This window comes from Psammomys obesus, unplaced genomic scaffold, assembly GCF_907164565.1.
Source record: "Psammomys obesus unplaced genomic scaffold, mPsaObe1.curated_primary_1811, whole genome shotgun sequence".
Taxonomy (NCBI): Eukaryota; Metazoa; Chordata; class Mammalia; order Rodentia; family Muridae; genus Psammomys; species Psammomys obesus.
The window spans coordinates 1575890-1591182 of NW_026596166.1; the positions used below are offsets into that span (position 1 = coordinate 1575890).

General features: G+C 45.1%; 1 protein-coding gene across 1 annotated transcript in view; it reads right to left on the reverse strand.

The window, feature by feature from the left end:
- Positions 1 to 15293, reverse strand: part of Rad51b (RAD51 paralog B) — a 397421-nt gene that overhangs the window by 77519 nt on the left and 304609 nt on the right. The gene's annotated exons all lie outside the window — the stretch shown is intronic.

Below are 15293 nucleotides of genomic sequence, written 5' to 3' on the forward strand. Positions count from 1 at the left end.
ACCTCTGAGCAATCAGAAAAGCTACCCACAGGGTCATGTGCTCAGGAGAGCTAGCCCTGCCCCTCACCAGCTGCAGCACTCGGGAGAGCAGGGCCTGTACCTCGCCTGGACAGCACAGCAGAGTTGACCCTGGTGGTAGGGGTACAGGTGAGCCCTGAGGGCTACCGCATGGGGGAGTTGGCTCTGCCACTTGTCTGCTGTGAGGTGGTATGGGTATAGGAGTGATGCCCTCTCCCTACCTCTCTCACTACCTGAAGTATAAAGGAGTGCTAACCCTGGGATCATGAGAGCAGGGAAGCTAGCCCTGTTCTCTCACTGGCTGTAGCAGAGAGGGCCCTGCATCTTACCTGGGTAACACATTGGAGCTGGTCCTGATGGCAAAAGCACAGGGGAGCCGGCTCCAAGTTGTGAAAATGAGAGAGCTGTCCCAGGCCCTCACAGTCTGCAGCATTTGGGAGAGTGGGCCCTGAATCTTGACTGGGAAGCATAGTAAAGCTGGCTCTCGAGGCGTGTGTACTGGTGAGCCAGCCAGAGGGCATGCGAGATGACCCTGCCTCCTGCCAACGGCAGCCCAGGGTGTCCTAGCCGGAGCTGCCAGAGAGCTTGCCCCGGTAGTATGCATGAGAGAGTCAGCAGGCTGACCAGCTCAGCTATCATCCAGGCTGAGATCCAGGGCTCTAGACTGGCCCATCCCAGAATCCGCATCATCTGCAAATGGTTGGGACATGTGTGAAAGGGCCAGTCTCGCTGTTTCAAAGCTGCAGGGTCTCCATGACACAGGACAACTACAGGATAACTGGGAGGAGTCCTGATGAGGACCTAGTATTGATGATGTCTTAGAAGCCAGAGGCCTTGAATCAGACCAATGACTCATTGTAATGAACATTTGCAACTAAAGATGTGTGCATGGAGTGGTACACTGTGGGACACCAACACACCACAGCTTTTGTGACGAGATGCTTTTTGTTTGTTTGTTTGTTTGTGTTTTATTTTGGGCGGAGGCTGCAAGGGCTATGGGCAAATATGAGGAGATGGGGAGATGAGTGGGACTGGGGTGCATGATGTGAAATTCACAAAGAATCAATACAAAGTTTTTTTTTTTTTTTTTTTTTTTTTAGTAAAGGGCTAACTTGGTGGTGGGAGAAATTTATTCATTTATTTATTTATTTTACCCACGAGTGCTTGCTCTATCTGCATGTACACCTCTCACGCCAGAAGAGGACATCAGATCTCAGTATAGATGGTTGTGAGTTACCATGTGGTTGCCGGGAATTGAACTCAGGACCTCTGGAAGAGCTGACAGTGCTCTTAACCCCTGAGCCATCTCTCCAGAGCTGGTGGGAAAAATGGTGCTGCACTTTGGCTATGGCACAGCTACTGTTCCTGTCTTTAAGTCAAGTTTACAGAGAGAATTCGAAGCAAAAAGCAGAAACAAAAGTTGTGAACAATGTACGGCTTAATAAGGAAAAGCTTGTGAACTCAATTAAAACTACAGGTAGGGCAGGTGCTGAAAAAGCAGCTAATGTTTAAGAGAATGGTGCAATCAAGAAGAAACCCGAAGGGGCCTGGTGGCCCAGCACTAGAGTGGCTTGCAAGCAAAAGACCCGATTTCCATCCTCAGAATCCACATTAAAACAATCGAAGCCAGACCTGACGGCGCACCCTTGTCAATCCGAACACTGAGGAGGCAGAGACAGGTGGATCCCTGGAGCTAACTGGCCTGCTGGGCCGGTCTACTTGATGGGCTCCAGAGAGACCTCGTTTCAAAATAAAGCAAAACAATACAGAACATGGTGGACTGTCCCTAAGGGACAACTCCCAGGGCTGTCCTCTGCTCTGTGCATGTGTGTGCAGGTACGCCCACACAGCACACTCTGGTCACACACATTAAAAAAAAAAAAAAAAAAAGACATGGAGGAGGAGGAAGGAGGAACGAAGATTCTACCCCGTGCACTGGAACTAGTGGAATGATACCTTGAGGGCCACAGCCCCACCAGGCTTCCCTCACTGAAAGGTCCAGTGTGTAACAGTGCAAATGTAATTGGAAAACCTTCATTTAAATTGAGAACGCCAGCCAGTGACAGTGGCACAAGCCTGTATTGCCAGCATTCCGGGAGGCAGAGGTTCGTGGATCTCTGATTTGGGCCAGCCTGATCTACAGAGCGAGTCCAGGCTCACTCTGTAGAGAAACCCTGTCTTGAAAAACCACACACATGCACGCACGCACACACACACACACACAGTGCCAAAAAGAGAGAAAAGTGTCTGAACGAAGTGGAACACTCAGTGCTCTAACAAGGGCTGACCAAGGTAATGCTTTCCCAGCTTCACCCTCCTGGGTACTTGGAAGTTGTTGCACCTGTGGGCAGATGGGGGCCGACTCTATCTCAAGCTGGAAGCAGAACTTGGCACCACCCACAACGTTCTGGTTTTGAGGAAATACAAAATGAAAGGGTGACAGGGTCGTGCAGGCTTAGACCGAGGTTCCAGAAAGCCACGGAAGCCAGGCACATGTAGCAGGGTTGGGTTCCCTGCACCATCCCCTGAGAGGGCTGTGCATGAAGCTGTGTGGGGGAAGCCCAAGTTGCAGTGAAGACCCGGAACACTGAAGACGCCAGAACTGTGGTATGTCCTCCAAGGACAGCTACAGATACCAGTGGAGGCAGCCTAAGAGAGGCCAAGAGTGCTTCAGGCATTAGCATTGTAAGGGTGGGGCTGCCCAGGCCTGTTGGAGGCCAGATGAATCCACCATGAGTAGGAGATGCTGGCTGTGGGGCTGTGGGATTTAGTGTCCCCCCCCCACCCCCCACCTCCTCACCCCCGCTGAGTTCCAGTCTTGCTTTGGTCAGCTCTTCCCTTCTAAGCCCAAATTCTGCCCTTTGAAATGGGAAAGTTCATTAACTCTGTATCGTAGGATGTTGGAAATAAACAGGAGTTAATTTAAGACATGGCCTCAGGTCTCAGGAGAGATTCTGAACACTCAAAAAAGTGTTGCTACTGCATGATGTCAAGATCTTTTATGCTGGACTGAAGCCATTTTGCATTATGAGATGGCCGTGAGTCTACGGAAAGTTATGGTTTGGATGTGAAACGCCCCTTAAAGACTTATTTTTGTCTTTGAGCACTGGGTCCCTGACAGTGAGGCTGGTTTTAGAAATTACGGGACTTTTAACAGGTCAGTCTTTGCTGGAGGAAGTGGGTCACTGGGAGTGGGTTGTCCTAAGGTTACAGTGAGGCCCCACTTCCAACCCTGGTCTCTTCCGCTTTGCTTTCTGGTCCACTGAGATATGAGCGAGCAGCCTGATGCTTCTGCTGACAGAGCCATGAGTCACTCCCGCTGCCATGACTTCCGTTTTATGATGGACTGTACCCCTAATGAAAAGCCCAAATAATTTCTTCCTACCTTAAGTTGCTTTTGGTCAGATACTTTGTAATAGCAATGAGAAATGTAACTAATTCAGGGATATATATATATATATAAATAAAATCATTTGCCCAGTTGTCATCAGATAGATTTCATCCAACAACTGATGGAAACAGATTCAGAGACCTACACCCAAACATCCAAACATTAGGCTGAGCTTGGGGAACCCTGCTGAAGAAGGGGAAGGATTGTAGGAGTCAGAAGGGTCAAGGACACCACAAGCGAACCCACAGAACCAAATAACAGGGGCTCTTTGGGACACGCAGACACTGAACTGACAACCAGAGAGTCTCCATGGCCCTCTGTGTAAGACATTGGTATGGGCTCAGGACCCAAAGACCAAATTCTCAGCACAAAGGAGATTTATTTGCCCCAGAGGGACAAAGGGAAGGGCATAAGAGACAAACACAGGAGACAGAGGATGAGGGAGAAGGGAAAGGGGACAAGAGAGATGGGAAGGACTGCCTCTGGATAGAGAGGAAACAGACAGGGCCCACAGACAAATGGTGGGTTATAAAGGTAAAAGGGGGGAACCCTGTGTTAGGATGAGGTGTTTAATTTTAATTGGGCATAATAACTAGGTGAGCCAAAGGGGGCTCTTGATTGCCGGACTTCAATACTTTGATAACTGGACCTTGGTAGTAAGCCTCAGGAGGAGGAAATGGTCAAATAAGAGAACAGAGCTTGCTGGTTAGCTTTAGGAATATAATCAAATGGTTTTTAGCAAGGCAGAGGGAAGGGGAGAAGAGCAAGGCCTGCCAGAGCCATGTTCGCCAGGGCTGGGATGGCTACAGTCCCTCCACTCTGCATCTATGTTACAGTTGTGTAGCTTGATCTTCTTGTGGGACTCCTGAGAGTGGGAGTAGGGCTGTCTCTGACTCTTGCTTGCTTTCAGGACCCTGTGCCTCATACTGGGTTGCCTTGCCCGGCCTTAGTGTGAGGAGAGGTGCCTAGTCTTACTGCAACTTGCTATGCCATGTTTGGTTGCTATCCCTGGGAGGCTCGCCCTTTTCTGAAGAGAAGAGGAGGAGGAGTGGAGGGGGCAGGGCTTAGGGGTGAGGAGGAGGGGGGAACTGCAGTCAGGATGTAATAGGTGAGAGAATAATAAATCTATAAAATAAAAAAAAAAAGCCAACTCTACCATCCCTGAGCAGGGTCCATTGGACGGCTGTCTACACTCCACAAAGACAATATGCTCTTCACTGCGCCCATCATGGTCCCTCAGTCAAAGAGTTCATTTTACCAGAATTCTTAAGTGCCAGAAGCACTCATATGGAACTGTTCTCTTCTTTCTCTATTTTATTTAAAGCAGGGGCTTGCAATGTAGCCCAGCCTGGCCTCAAACTTCAGTGATATAAAAATTTCTTATACTAGGACATCATCAGTATTTAAAACCATAAGCAGTAAGGACCATGGCCCCTTTTTTTCTTTTTAAGATTATGATATAGCTCCTTTTCCTAATATTTTTATATGAACTCTCATGGTCAGGAAGTCATCAGCCCTGCATTAGTTTTATTTAGTTAGTTTGTTTTGTGGAAATGGTGATAAGAGAGGATCTCTCTCTATCTCTCTTTCTCTCTCTCTCTTCCACGCTTACACACACACACACACACACACACACACACACACACACACACACACTCTGTATTATCGTCACAGGAGGTTAGTGTAGTATGTATACATGATTTAGGTACATGCCCCAGAGACCCTGGGCTCATCTATTAACTAATTCTATCAGCTGTTCAGTTAATATTTACTTATCTATTCTCATGGCTCAATAGTCCCCAAAGGGAAACATGATTCTCACATGCCCAGACCTCTCTACACCATCAGAAAGTTACTTCAGACAACAACCCCAAGGACAAGGCAATGATCAGACTATGAATTCACTCCCTGCACTTCTCCGTAGTCCCTCCCCGACCCCTGCACATTTTGGAACAAAGGGCCCTGAATATGCCAGACAAAGGCTCTATTACTGAGGTACACTCCAAGCCATGATTCCCCACAACACCTCAGTGCAAACAGCATCACCTACCTGGACAACTACATCTGCTTCCCAAGGCTCTCCCTTACCTATCTAATCCCTTCTCTTTCCAACAAGCAGATCTCATCTCCTAATCCATTTTGGTGCTGGAAACAGGTCAATAGTTTCCATTTGCTTTTGAGTGAAGACAACACTCCACCATGGACCGCCTCCTGACTCCAGTCCCTGTGTCCACACCGCATGACCTCACTTTCTTTTAGCCTCTTACACACCGTGTACGTGGAATGTTCTCACCATTGCCTACTCCCCTTCCTTAGGGAAGGCCCGTGAAGTGTGTTTGACTTTCTCCCAGAGCTCTTGGTCCCCTCAGTGTATCCATCTCCTTTGAGGTAGAGGCGAGGGTCCTTTGACTCATGTTTATTCCTCCTCCAGGCTATAAGCTTTGTGTGGGTAGAGGCCACGCTTGTCTGGTTCACCTCAGGCATTCATTAACTCATACAAGCAAAGGACGAAGGAGGAACAGGAGTTATTCCCCACACACATATTCTGTAGTTTTCTAGTGTTTGCGCTTTTGTTCCCTTAGTGTAGCAGATTCTTTCCCTTATAAGTTAAAACTCTATTCCCACTCCAAATGCCACTCCTTCATGCCTGTCCTCCATTTCGGACGTTCTTTGGGTCTAGACCGGAGTGCCTTAAACACACAGTTGCCTTTCAGCAAGGTCCATGTCTTGTCCATCTCTGTATCCCACTGCCAGCTAGACCACCAACATGAGGGCCCGGAACAGCACCTTCCTCGGTTATTTTAAAATTGAATTTAGTGGAACCATAAGGAAAAGATTCCTTCTCTCGAGCTGGGGGCTGACACACTCCATTGGCACATGTCACCTATGTCACCCCACCCACGACTTCGCTAAAGCTGTGCCAGAAATTCTGGTAGGTTCTTTCACAAACAAAGTCAGACTGATGGTAGTTTTCATTCTGGATCATCTTGGTCTGTGAGTGGCAGTAAGCTCTAGCCTTCTGCGTAAGCATCACAGCAAGCGAGCTCGGTGGGTTTGATGAATGGAGGGAGTTGAACGTCCTGGGTCAGCCACCACCTCCCCTTCACTAAGTCTATCTTCACTTAGCTGTGTTTACTTAAACACTAGCTGAGAGAAACTTATTGTAGTTTATCCCTCTGTCTCATGGTTGCCACAATATAATTTTCAAATGAAATTTCTAAGCGCAGACCACACACGCTATTTCGGTGGACCTAGCATTGATTTATGCTGTGACCTGGGGGAAGGGAGACACGCTGAAGACAGATGCTTCGCCAGCAATTTTCTGCTGCCAGCTATTGCCTGCTCTGCTATAGAAGCATGCATATGGAGTTCAGTATCTCGATCACCGCTGGATTCGGCCCTCTGACAGATCATCTCTGCTACACCAAGTGAGCATGAAAAGTCAGGATCACGGCTCCTAAGACAGTTGTGGTGATAGAATATAAATTAAAAGACCCCTGCTTGCTGAGCCATCATTCTGAGAACATCAGAATGCAATTTGTTGGACAGATTCTATAATCTGCAGATGAAGGCAGTTATAGGGCTCAAGTTTATCCAGCGTTAACAAGCCCTAATAGTCTAGCTCAGCTCAGACATAACAAACGGAAATGGCTTTAAATTATCCTTCCCTAGAGACATGATTTCATAAGAGAACAAACTCTATATGTGCACAGAGAGATTTCCAATGTAAACACGTGGTGGAAGCTAAAAGCTGCAGCCGGGTTTCAAGCCTGGATCTGCCAATGGCAGGGTATTTTATTTCAAAGACACCGGTTTCCTCCATGCAACAGTGTGCAAGCCTTTTCTGCTGACTACACTTTGAATTGCAGAATACACACACGCTTGCATATCTGTGTAATTTTATAGTTTTCTTTCTAGCGAGGATATTAATAGACTTCACTTAGCCTTTCCATGCATAAATGTGACTGGGACCCAGATGCTTAAGGGATAGGGTTCCTTGTGGGAAACACAAGGGGCTCACTCATCACCCAGGCTGTCTGAAATGTAGACTAGTCTCTGAGGGTTTGGAAAACCCAAGGTGAACAACTTGGCTTTGCCACGTTCATGCAGGGTACCCACCAGCTTCTTCAGAACGGGAAAAAGAGGAATTCCCTTAGCTTCCACACAGGATAAAACAGGTTTTTTTTTTGTTTTGTTTTGTTTTCCCCAGGGGGTGGTGTGTGTATGTGGTGGTGATGGCCAGCTTTAAACAGACTAAGATCAAGGCTTTATAGGGACAATAATGACAACTATCCAGTGTTCTATGTGTGGAGGCTTGCCTCCTGTTTTTATATGGCTCACCCAGCTAAGAATTTTTTTTAACGATTTTTCTTTTTTTTTTATTTGAACAAAGACAAAAGAAACATATTTGTGACATGTGGGGACTGCGTGAGATTCAAGCTCTCGGCCTTCACGTTTCACAGGAACGCACCCATGCTTAACTGTTCAAAAGCCCGTGGGTGCTTTTGTGCAGAAGAGAGGCAGAAGAGAGGAATTGCTTCAAAGGCCATCTGATGTGCAATCCCTAAAATCTTTATTGGGATCTTTACAGAAAGGTTTTCTGGTCCCTCTGATCTCTACTGTGAGATAAAGGCAGTCTTCGGTTTCTAGTTTTGCTTTTCTGTGTCCTTATGCATTAAGCCTAGGGGAGCACAGTGAGTTAAATGCCCTCGTGTTTATACAGAAGCCACACATACAGAGCCTTTGTAGGTTTTCCCGCAGGCCATTAAGTCAGGCACAACCTATTTACACCCAAGATCACAAAGAACCACAAGTGAGAAACGTTGATTTTTATTAAACAATTTCCTGGGCTTGAAAATCTTGTGATACTGGTCCCGATAGGCACCAGCTGCAATCTCTTGATTTAGGCCATTGCTGTACTTAACTCTGACGTATTTTTTTCAACCATTACTTGCTACTGTGGCAGGCTTTAAAAAAAAATCTCCTGTGCTTTACACTTTATTTTATGTTTTTAAATAACTTTGCCATCAGAACTTGTCACAGGAGGCATCTGAGTTGCAGTGACAGCAAGAGCTATGGCTGTGTTTCAGGAATGTCTTCACTTTCTCTTGACTAGCCTCTCAGGGTGTGACTCTGCAATGGCCACTTGGTACTCGCTGATTTTAACAGCATTCTTCATGTCCGTCTTGCCCTATCAATTTTCAGAGCCTGGCCTGAACATCGAGTGATTAATTTATCTTACCAGTGCCCTGGGAAGGTACAAAGTTGAGCTGACCAAGGATGAGGTTTCCTAAAGTTTTGAAGCCCCCTCTCAATTCACAGATGGCCTCAGTCTTGGAGTCCCATGCAGTCTTTCTGTGTATTATAGTAAAGACCAAAGATGGAAGAAGAAGCCTTTCTGCACCTTACAAGGAACTGATGCTACTATCAATAGCTGAGAGCCTGCCACTGTTCGTGAGCCAGATCTTTGCAACACACAGGACCTCCAACCACTGTGTGGGAAGAGCCGATCCGTTTCTCCACAATTATGGGAGTAGAAAGAATGCTATTGACAAAAGGTCCGAAATCATTTGTCTGTGCATATGAACTTGGGCTTTGTCAACCTTTACAGAGTATTGCAAATGTGTCAGGTGAAATGCTCTAAGCAAAGGACACAGAAACAGCACAGTGTGGCCTTAGTTCCTATGTTCATTCACTCCAGTGAAGATAAAATACTATGACAGAAAGTTTACAGGCCCCTGAACAGAGGAAAACATGGGAAGAGAAGGCCTGATCTTTAGAGAGTGGGTTTTCAAAACAGCTCTGCCCAGGAGGTGTCACTGAGTTTTGAACATGGAGTCTGCTTTGGGGACTAGGCAAGGTAGGAAAAGGTTACAAGCCAGTAGATCAGTAACACAAAATGGCTCAGTGTTCGGACGGAGGTGACGGAGAAATAAGGCAAAGGAGAGACCATTCAGAGAGACGCTCAGCTGCTGGCAGATCCTCGGGGTCCTGCGAGCATGCTCAAGAGTCTCAACCAAATCCTAGAGACAAGGAAAAGATACCAAGAGGAGCATGGGAGTGAAACGAGCACACCATTAGGTCAGAATGAACACTTGGTCCTGGAGCAAGGGAGATTACAGGGCAGGGCACAAGCTAATACAGAGCTGAACGGTCAAACTAGTCAGGTGGGAGAAGCTGAAGGTGTAAACCTGGACAAACAGCAGAACAGGAGGGAAGCTTAGGGGAGGAGTAGGCAGGCAGGGCCACCGGGGAGTTAAGCTCATTTCTGGTTGGGTTGACTGGATAACTACTGGAGAGACTCGCCAGGCAAAGGAATAAAAGAATACATTTTTTGTTTTGTTTTGTTTTGTTTTAAAATAACACAGAACTTTAAAGGAGACTGTGCCTTCCTGATTATATCAAAGGAAGCTGTGCTTCAGGGTACCAGGGGAGAGTCTTTCCCTGTCCTTGTGGCTTTCAAATGTCATGCATGAGATTACCGTGTCAAAGCTGAAGCCACTAAAATCTGTTTTGGAAAGAGATGAGGTATAAATTAATAATATACAGAATGTCACTGTTTTTAGATTCTGCTCTATTCTCCAAATATACTCAAAGACAAACGTACAATTTTTGCAAAACCCTTTTCTTGAGGTTTGAGGTTTGAGTTAGATATCTAATATCTTGTGTATCTCAAAATACTGGACTGTTGTTTACCAACTGGATAGTGCTCCAAAATTTTCTCCTATTGTCTTCTAGCTCTTTGGAGAAAAAAATTTAATGGGATTTGAAACGAGCAAGTTGTGGAATAAGATGCAGAGTTCAGTTAAATTGGGTTTGAATTAAAAAAAAAAAACAAAAAAGAAACAAAGGAATTTTGTCTTTGTACCAAAATGTACAGAGCTAGCAAATGTCATGTTAAATAGGCCAAAGCATAGAAAAACAGACTTGGCATGTTGACATTTATGTGTGGAGGTTAGAAGCTGAAAGCAGAATAGTGGTTATCCGTGCTGAGGGAGGGAATGTGGAGATAGAGGTCCAGATCTTCAACTAAACACGAGGAATAACTTTTCCTTGGGGTATACTGCATAGTGTGGGTAATGCCAGATTTCTCAGAGTGAATACAATAACGCATTGTAAGTCTCAAAAAGTGCGAACTGGAGAGATGACTGTCAGTCAAGCGCAAGCGTTTGCTATGCAAGCATGAGGACCAGAGTTCAATGCCCAGAGCCCATGTAAAAGGCCAGGCTCTGCCGCGTGTATCTGCGACCCTAGCACTATAGAAGCAGAGATAGAAGGGTCTCTGGGTCTTGCCAGCCAGTTAGTCTAGCTGCACTGGTAAGCCCCAGGTGGAGGACAAGGGCTGACCAAGCGGCTCTTCGCCAGATCACCACTGCCTACAGTACATCAAGTCAATGCTTTTCCATCAGGGACGGTTTCTCACTCGCCACAGGATGTAAAGGGACCTGTGTGCTATTGTGTAACGTATGGACGGACAGGTGTTCTTTCCGCTTGACTCATGTCCCTTCCGCACTTCTGACAGTAGACCCCTTCCTCAGGAGAGTTGCCCTCACCCTTGGGAGGCCCTGTCTTCACGCCTCAGAGGCAGAGGAGTGATTCTGAGAGCCAACACGCGGTGTCGACTTATTGTCAGAGAAGAAAGGGCCCCCGTGCTTTCTGAGGCTCTGAGCGTAGCAGTCAGAGAGGCTGATTTTGCTGCCACATGCAAAAGCGGCAGATGAGAACCAAAGCAACAGGGACCAAGACATCAGGCAGCAGGGAATGAAGTGCAGCAGAAACGGGCCACAGGTTGCTTCAACCCTGGCTGCAGACCCCTCTTTTTCCAACCTATACTAGGCAGGAAATGCCACTGCACCTGGGACCTGATTTTAACATTAATTATGAATGACTTACGAACGTTACTTAAGGATTGGCTCTACCGTTCTTTCAACCTGAGTAACTAGGTTTTTAGGTGTACACAAAATACACAAAGACTTCCTGCATTACACTTGAAGACACGTTCTAAGAATTGCCGGTTCCTCTATGGATGACACCTGTGCTGTTTATTGGTGAACGATTTCACCATTTTACCAACTGTCACTTGTAGCTTTAACTTCTACATCTTGTTGACTGCTCTATGATTTATTTTATCCATGGTGCATTACAATTTACTGAAATCCAGCCCCCTTTGGTTTTTGTTTTGTTTTGTCCTTGAATCAATACGCTCATCTTCAATCCGAATACATTTCTGACCATTGTTTTACCTTAGCATTGCCTTCCCATATCATCTCAACGGCTTCTTCAATGGCACATCACTTCCCCTACATGAAAAGCCTTGCTTCCCACCTTCCTTGAAGGGCCAAGTTATTAGCAAAATCATAATTTTAAGCTATTCTGATTGACTCATAATGAGTCCTGCTTCCCCTCTCTGGTACTAAAAGATGAGATGGAGCACATGAGGACTCCAAGTCCCTTGTACCCTCCAAGTCTATGTCAAAATGTGTCCTTCTTGGCCTAATACATTTATGACTGCTTTCTCTACCAAATCAGAGCTCTTAGAGAGCCAAGTTCTGAATTCCTTTGTCCCATTCCATATATGGCTAGATGGAAAAGGAGAGAATGAGAAAAGGTTATCTACTTTCTCATTCTATCAGAATAAATCCAGTCATTTCTGGTTAAAAAAAATGCTAAGAATATACTATAAGTAAGGTTACTGAATACTAGCTGTCTTAGTTAGGTTTGCTATTGATGTGTGTGTGGTGTAGATGACAACTCACAGTTGGCTATTTCCATCCACTATGTATGTAGAGGGATCAAACTCTGGTTATCAGGCTTGGTGGCAAGGGTCCTTGCTTGCTTATTTGCTGCATCATCTTGCCAGCCTATTATTTCCCTTTGGAATCTTTGTGTGGACAAAGAAAAAGCAGCAGCCTTCTCTGCAGAAGAGCTTTATAAAGTTCTGTCTTGGCATCTCCATGGTAAGTGAGCTCGGTCCCCTTAAGGCACATGCAGTGTAGACATTGGCTATGCCCATGCATTCAGACATTTCCATTCTACTTACACTCTTCAACTTTACTGTCTAGGAGGGCAGATGCCCCAAAACTGTGACTTTCACATATAGATGTTGTCATTATATATAAAAGAAAGAAGGGGCAGGGAAAGAGAAAGACAATTTCAAGATCCTTGTAGCAACATCTGGAAGAAAATCCCTCTAATATAATAGGATTGTCACACAAAGTCATGTCATCATCACTAAGGCAGAAATAGAAACAGTTATTTAATATAGTTCTGGGGAAGGATGGAGACTATGGAAAGTATAAGGACACATTTTGAATGGGTATGGTAGTTCATGCTTGTAATTCCAGCACTCAGGAGATAGCAGAAGGAAGATCATGAGTTCAAGGCCAACCTGTTCCACATAGTGAGTTTGAGGTTAGCCTGGGCTATATGAGATCTTGTCTCAAAAATAAAACAAAACAATAAAACAACATAAAACAAAACAGCAGTATAATACATTGTGAGATATTTAGACAATCTTTAATTTGTATCCACACACTCAGGGGATGGTTTTAGGAGTGAGGAAGCCAGTTCACATCCCACTATCTGACTGGATAAAGGGTAGACATATTACCCAGGCTAGGTCAATAAGATACCCTGAGAAATTTAGATAAATATAGTTGGCCCAGGCTAGGAAACTGAAGGATGAACAGGTGAACTTAAATCCTTGGGATGGACTGCACCTGGCTATGTGCTTTGGCCAGCTGAGAAAAAGAAAAAAGAATGTAGATACAGAATCAAGTGGCTATTTGACACCATGAGGGTTTGAGTTGAAGAGACTTGGGTAAGGAACAGAAACTAGCTAGCCACCCTGGCCCGTCCGAGGAAGCCCATCCTAGTTCTGGTCTCTTATGAAACCACATGGATCTAATCCACTGGGTTGTGAGTCTCCTCATTCTCTGTGGTAACTCTCAAGAGTTAAGATAGATTGAATAGATTTCAGCTAACAAATGACTTTTAATCTAGACAACAAAGGTGGCTCTTAATTCAAGCTGAGCCTCAGAATGACCTAAAGAAGTCTGTAAAGACACCAAAACTCTCCTTGTGCTACCTTCAGATACAGATGGTCTGGGATATAGCCATGGCAAGGTGAAAAAGTTCAGCCTAAGAGTTATGATACACAAAATGGCAACTGGTAAGCAGCAGATGACTTTCTGCGGGGCACCTACAAGGGCCTATCTGACCAAGGTAAATAACATCTGCGCTTCTTCTCCTATTGATGTGATGAAGACCTCAACAGATGCAGCTTAAGGGAGAAAGGGTTTATTTATTTATTTATTTTTTGGCTCACAGTTCAAGGGTGCACTCTCTCACAGCAGCAGGAGCTGGCCAAGATGAAGAGAATGATGAATGCTATGCTCAGCTTGCTTTCTCCAATTCATTCAGTTCAGGATTCCTGCCGAGGGAACAGCACTATCCACAGTTAAAACAGGCCTTCCCACATCAACTAACCAAATTAAGCCAATCCCCCACAGACCTAGCCCCAGAGGCCTAGGGTTCTAGATCCTGTCGAGCTGACGATTAACTCTAGTCATCACAAACAACAATGTCACACTGACCACATCAGGCAACTGCAGCCATCTACCTTAGGGAAGACCTAAGCATCTAAAGAGTTAACTGTCTGACTTACATATCAATAAGCTACCATTCTGGATATGCTGGGGCTCATCTGCAATCACAGCACTCAGGAAGTTGAGGCAGGAGGATTGCTGAGTTCCAAGATCAGTCTATGCCACATTAGTGAGCTCCTGTCATAGAGTAAAAAGCAAAATGAAATAAACTGACATTTTAAACTCAAATAACTTTTGTTCATGGCATCAAATCTTTAAAAAATATTATTTAGTTGCTAATTATAGGTTGTGATGGGTTTGGCCGAGCCCACATGAAAATGAGACATTGGGTGTGTGCAAGAGGCAATTACAGGAGAATGTGCTAGAAGCCCCTAGTTCCAGGAAGAAATCCAGTCCAAAAGCTGATTGCATTCATCTGACAGCAAGATTAACACCCAAATTATGGAATAAATTAGTAAGTAAACTTCAGTGAAATCACCCTCTTATTACTTTGACAAAGGAATTTATTCCAGGGCTAGAACATGGATCCTTTTTGAAGGAGGTGAAAAAAAATACTGGAATGTTTGTTTAAAAAAAATCAAAACAACTCATTTTAAAAACAGCTAAATAAAGAACATTTTTTAAAAAACTATTACATTTATCTAATGTGTGTGTGTGTGTGTGTGTGTGTGTGTGTGTGTGCGCGCGCGCGCGCGCATTCACGTGGGTACCTGGGACATAGGTTTGGAGGTCAGAAGAAAACTTGTGGGGAGTCACTTCTCTTTTTCTTGGACATGAGTCTCAAAAATTAAATTGTTTAGGACCCAGGAACAAGCAACGATATAGTGAGCTTCCTTGCAAGCCCAGAGAATGAATTCTTCCCAGCGCACAGCTGTAGTCTGAAAGGCTTGTCAGAATGAACATGCACTAGCGTTTGTTTTCAGAGTTGCTACATGAGAAGTGAATGTGGCTGGGGACTGAGAGGCCTCACCCACAGAACAGAATAAAATCGGCTAGAAGCCGAGCTCTGCGTCATCTTATGTTAAGGCTTAAGGCATTTATATCAAAATGTCTGCACAGGCTGGGTACCAGCTTCCCTCAGAACCTTTATTGCTTGCAGAGCACACTGTGACAGCGGTCTGGATTTCAGACAATCAGACCCCCAACGACTGCCTCCTCTACTTCATTGGCAACTTACCTGTCATACAAAGCCAGCCCTGTATGTTCCAGAAGCTGAATAAGGGTGGTATAAACGATAATAATAATAATAATAATAATAATAATAATAATAATAATAA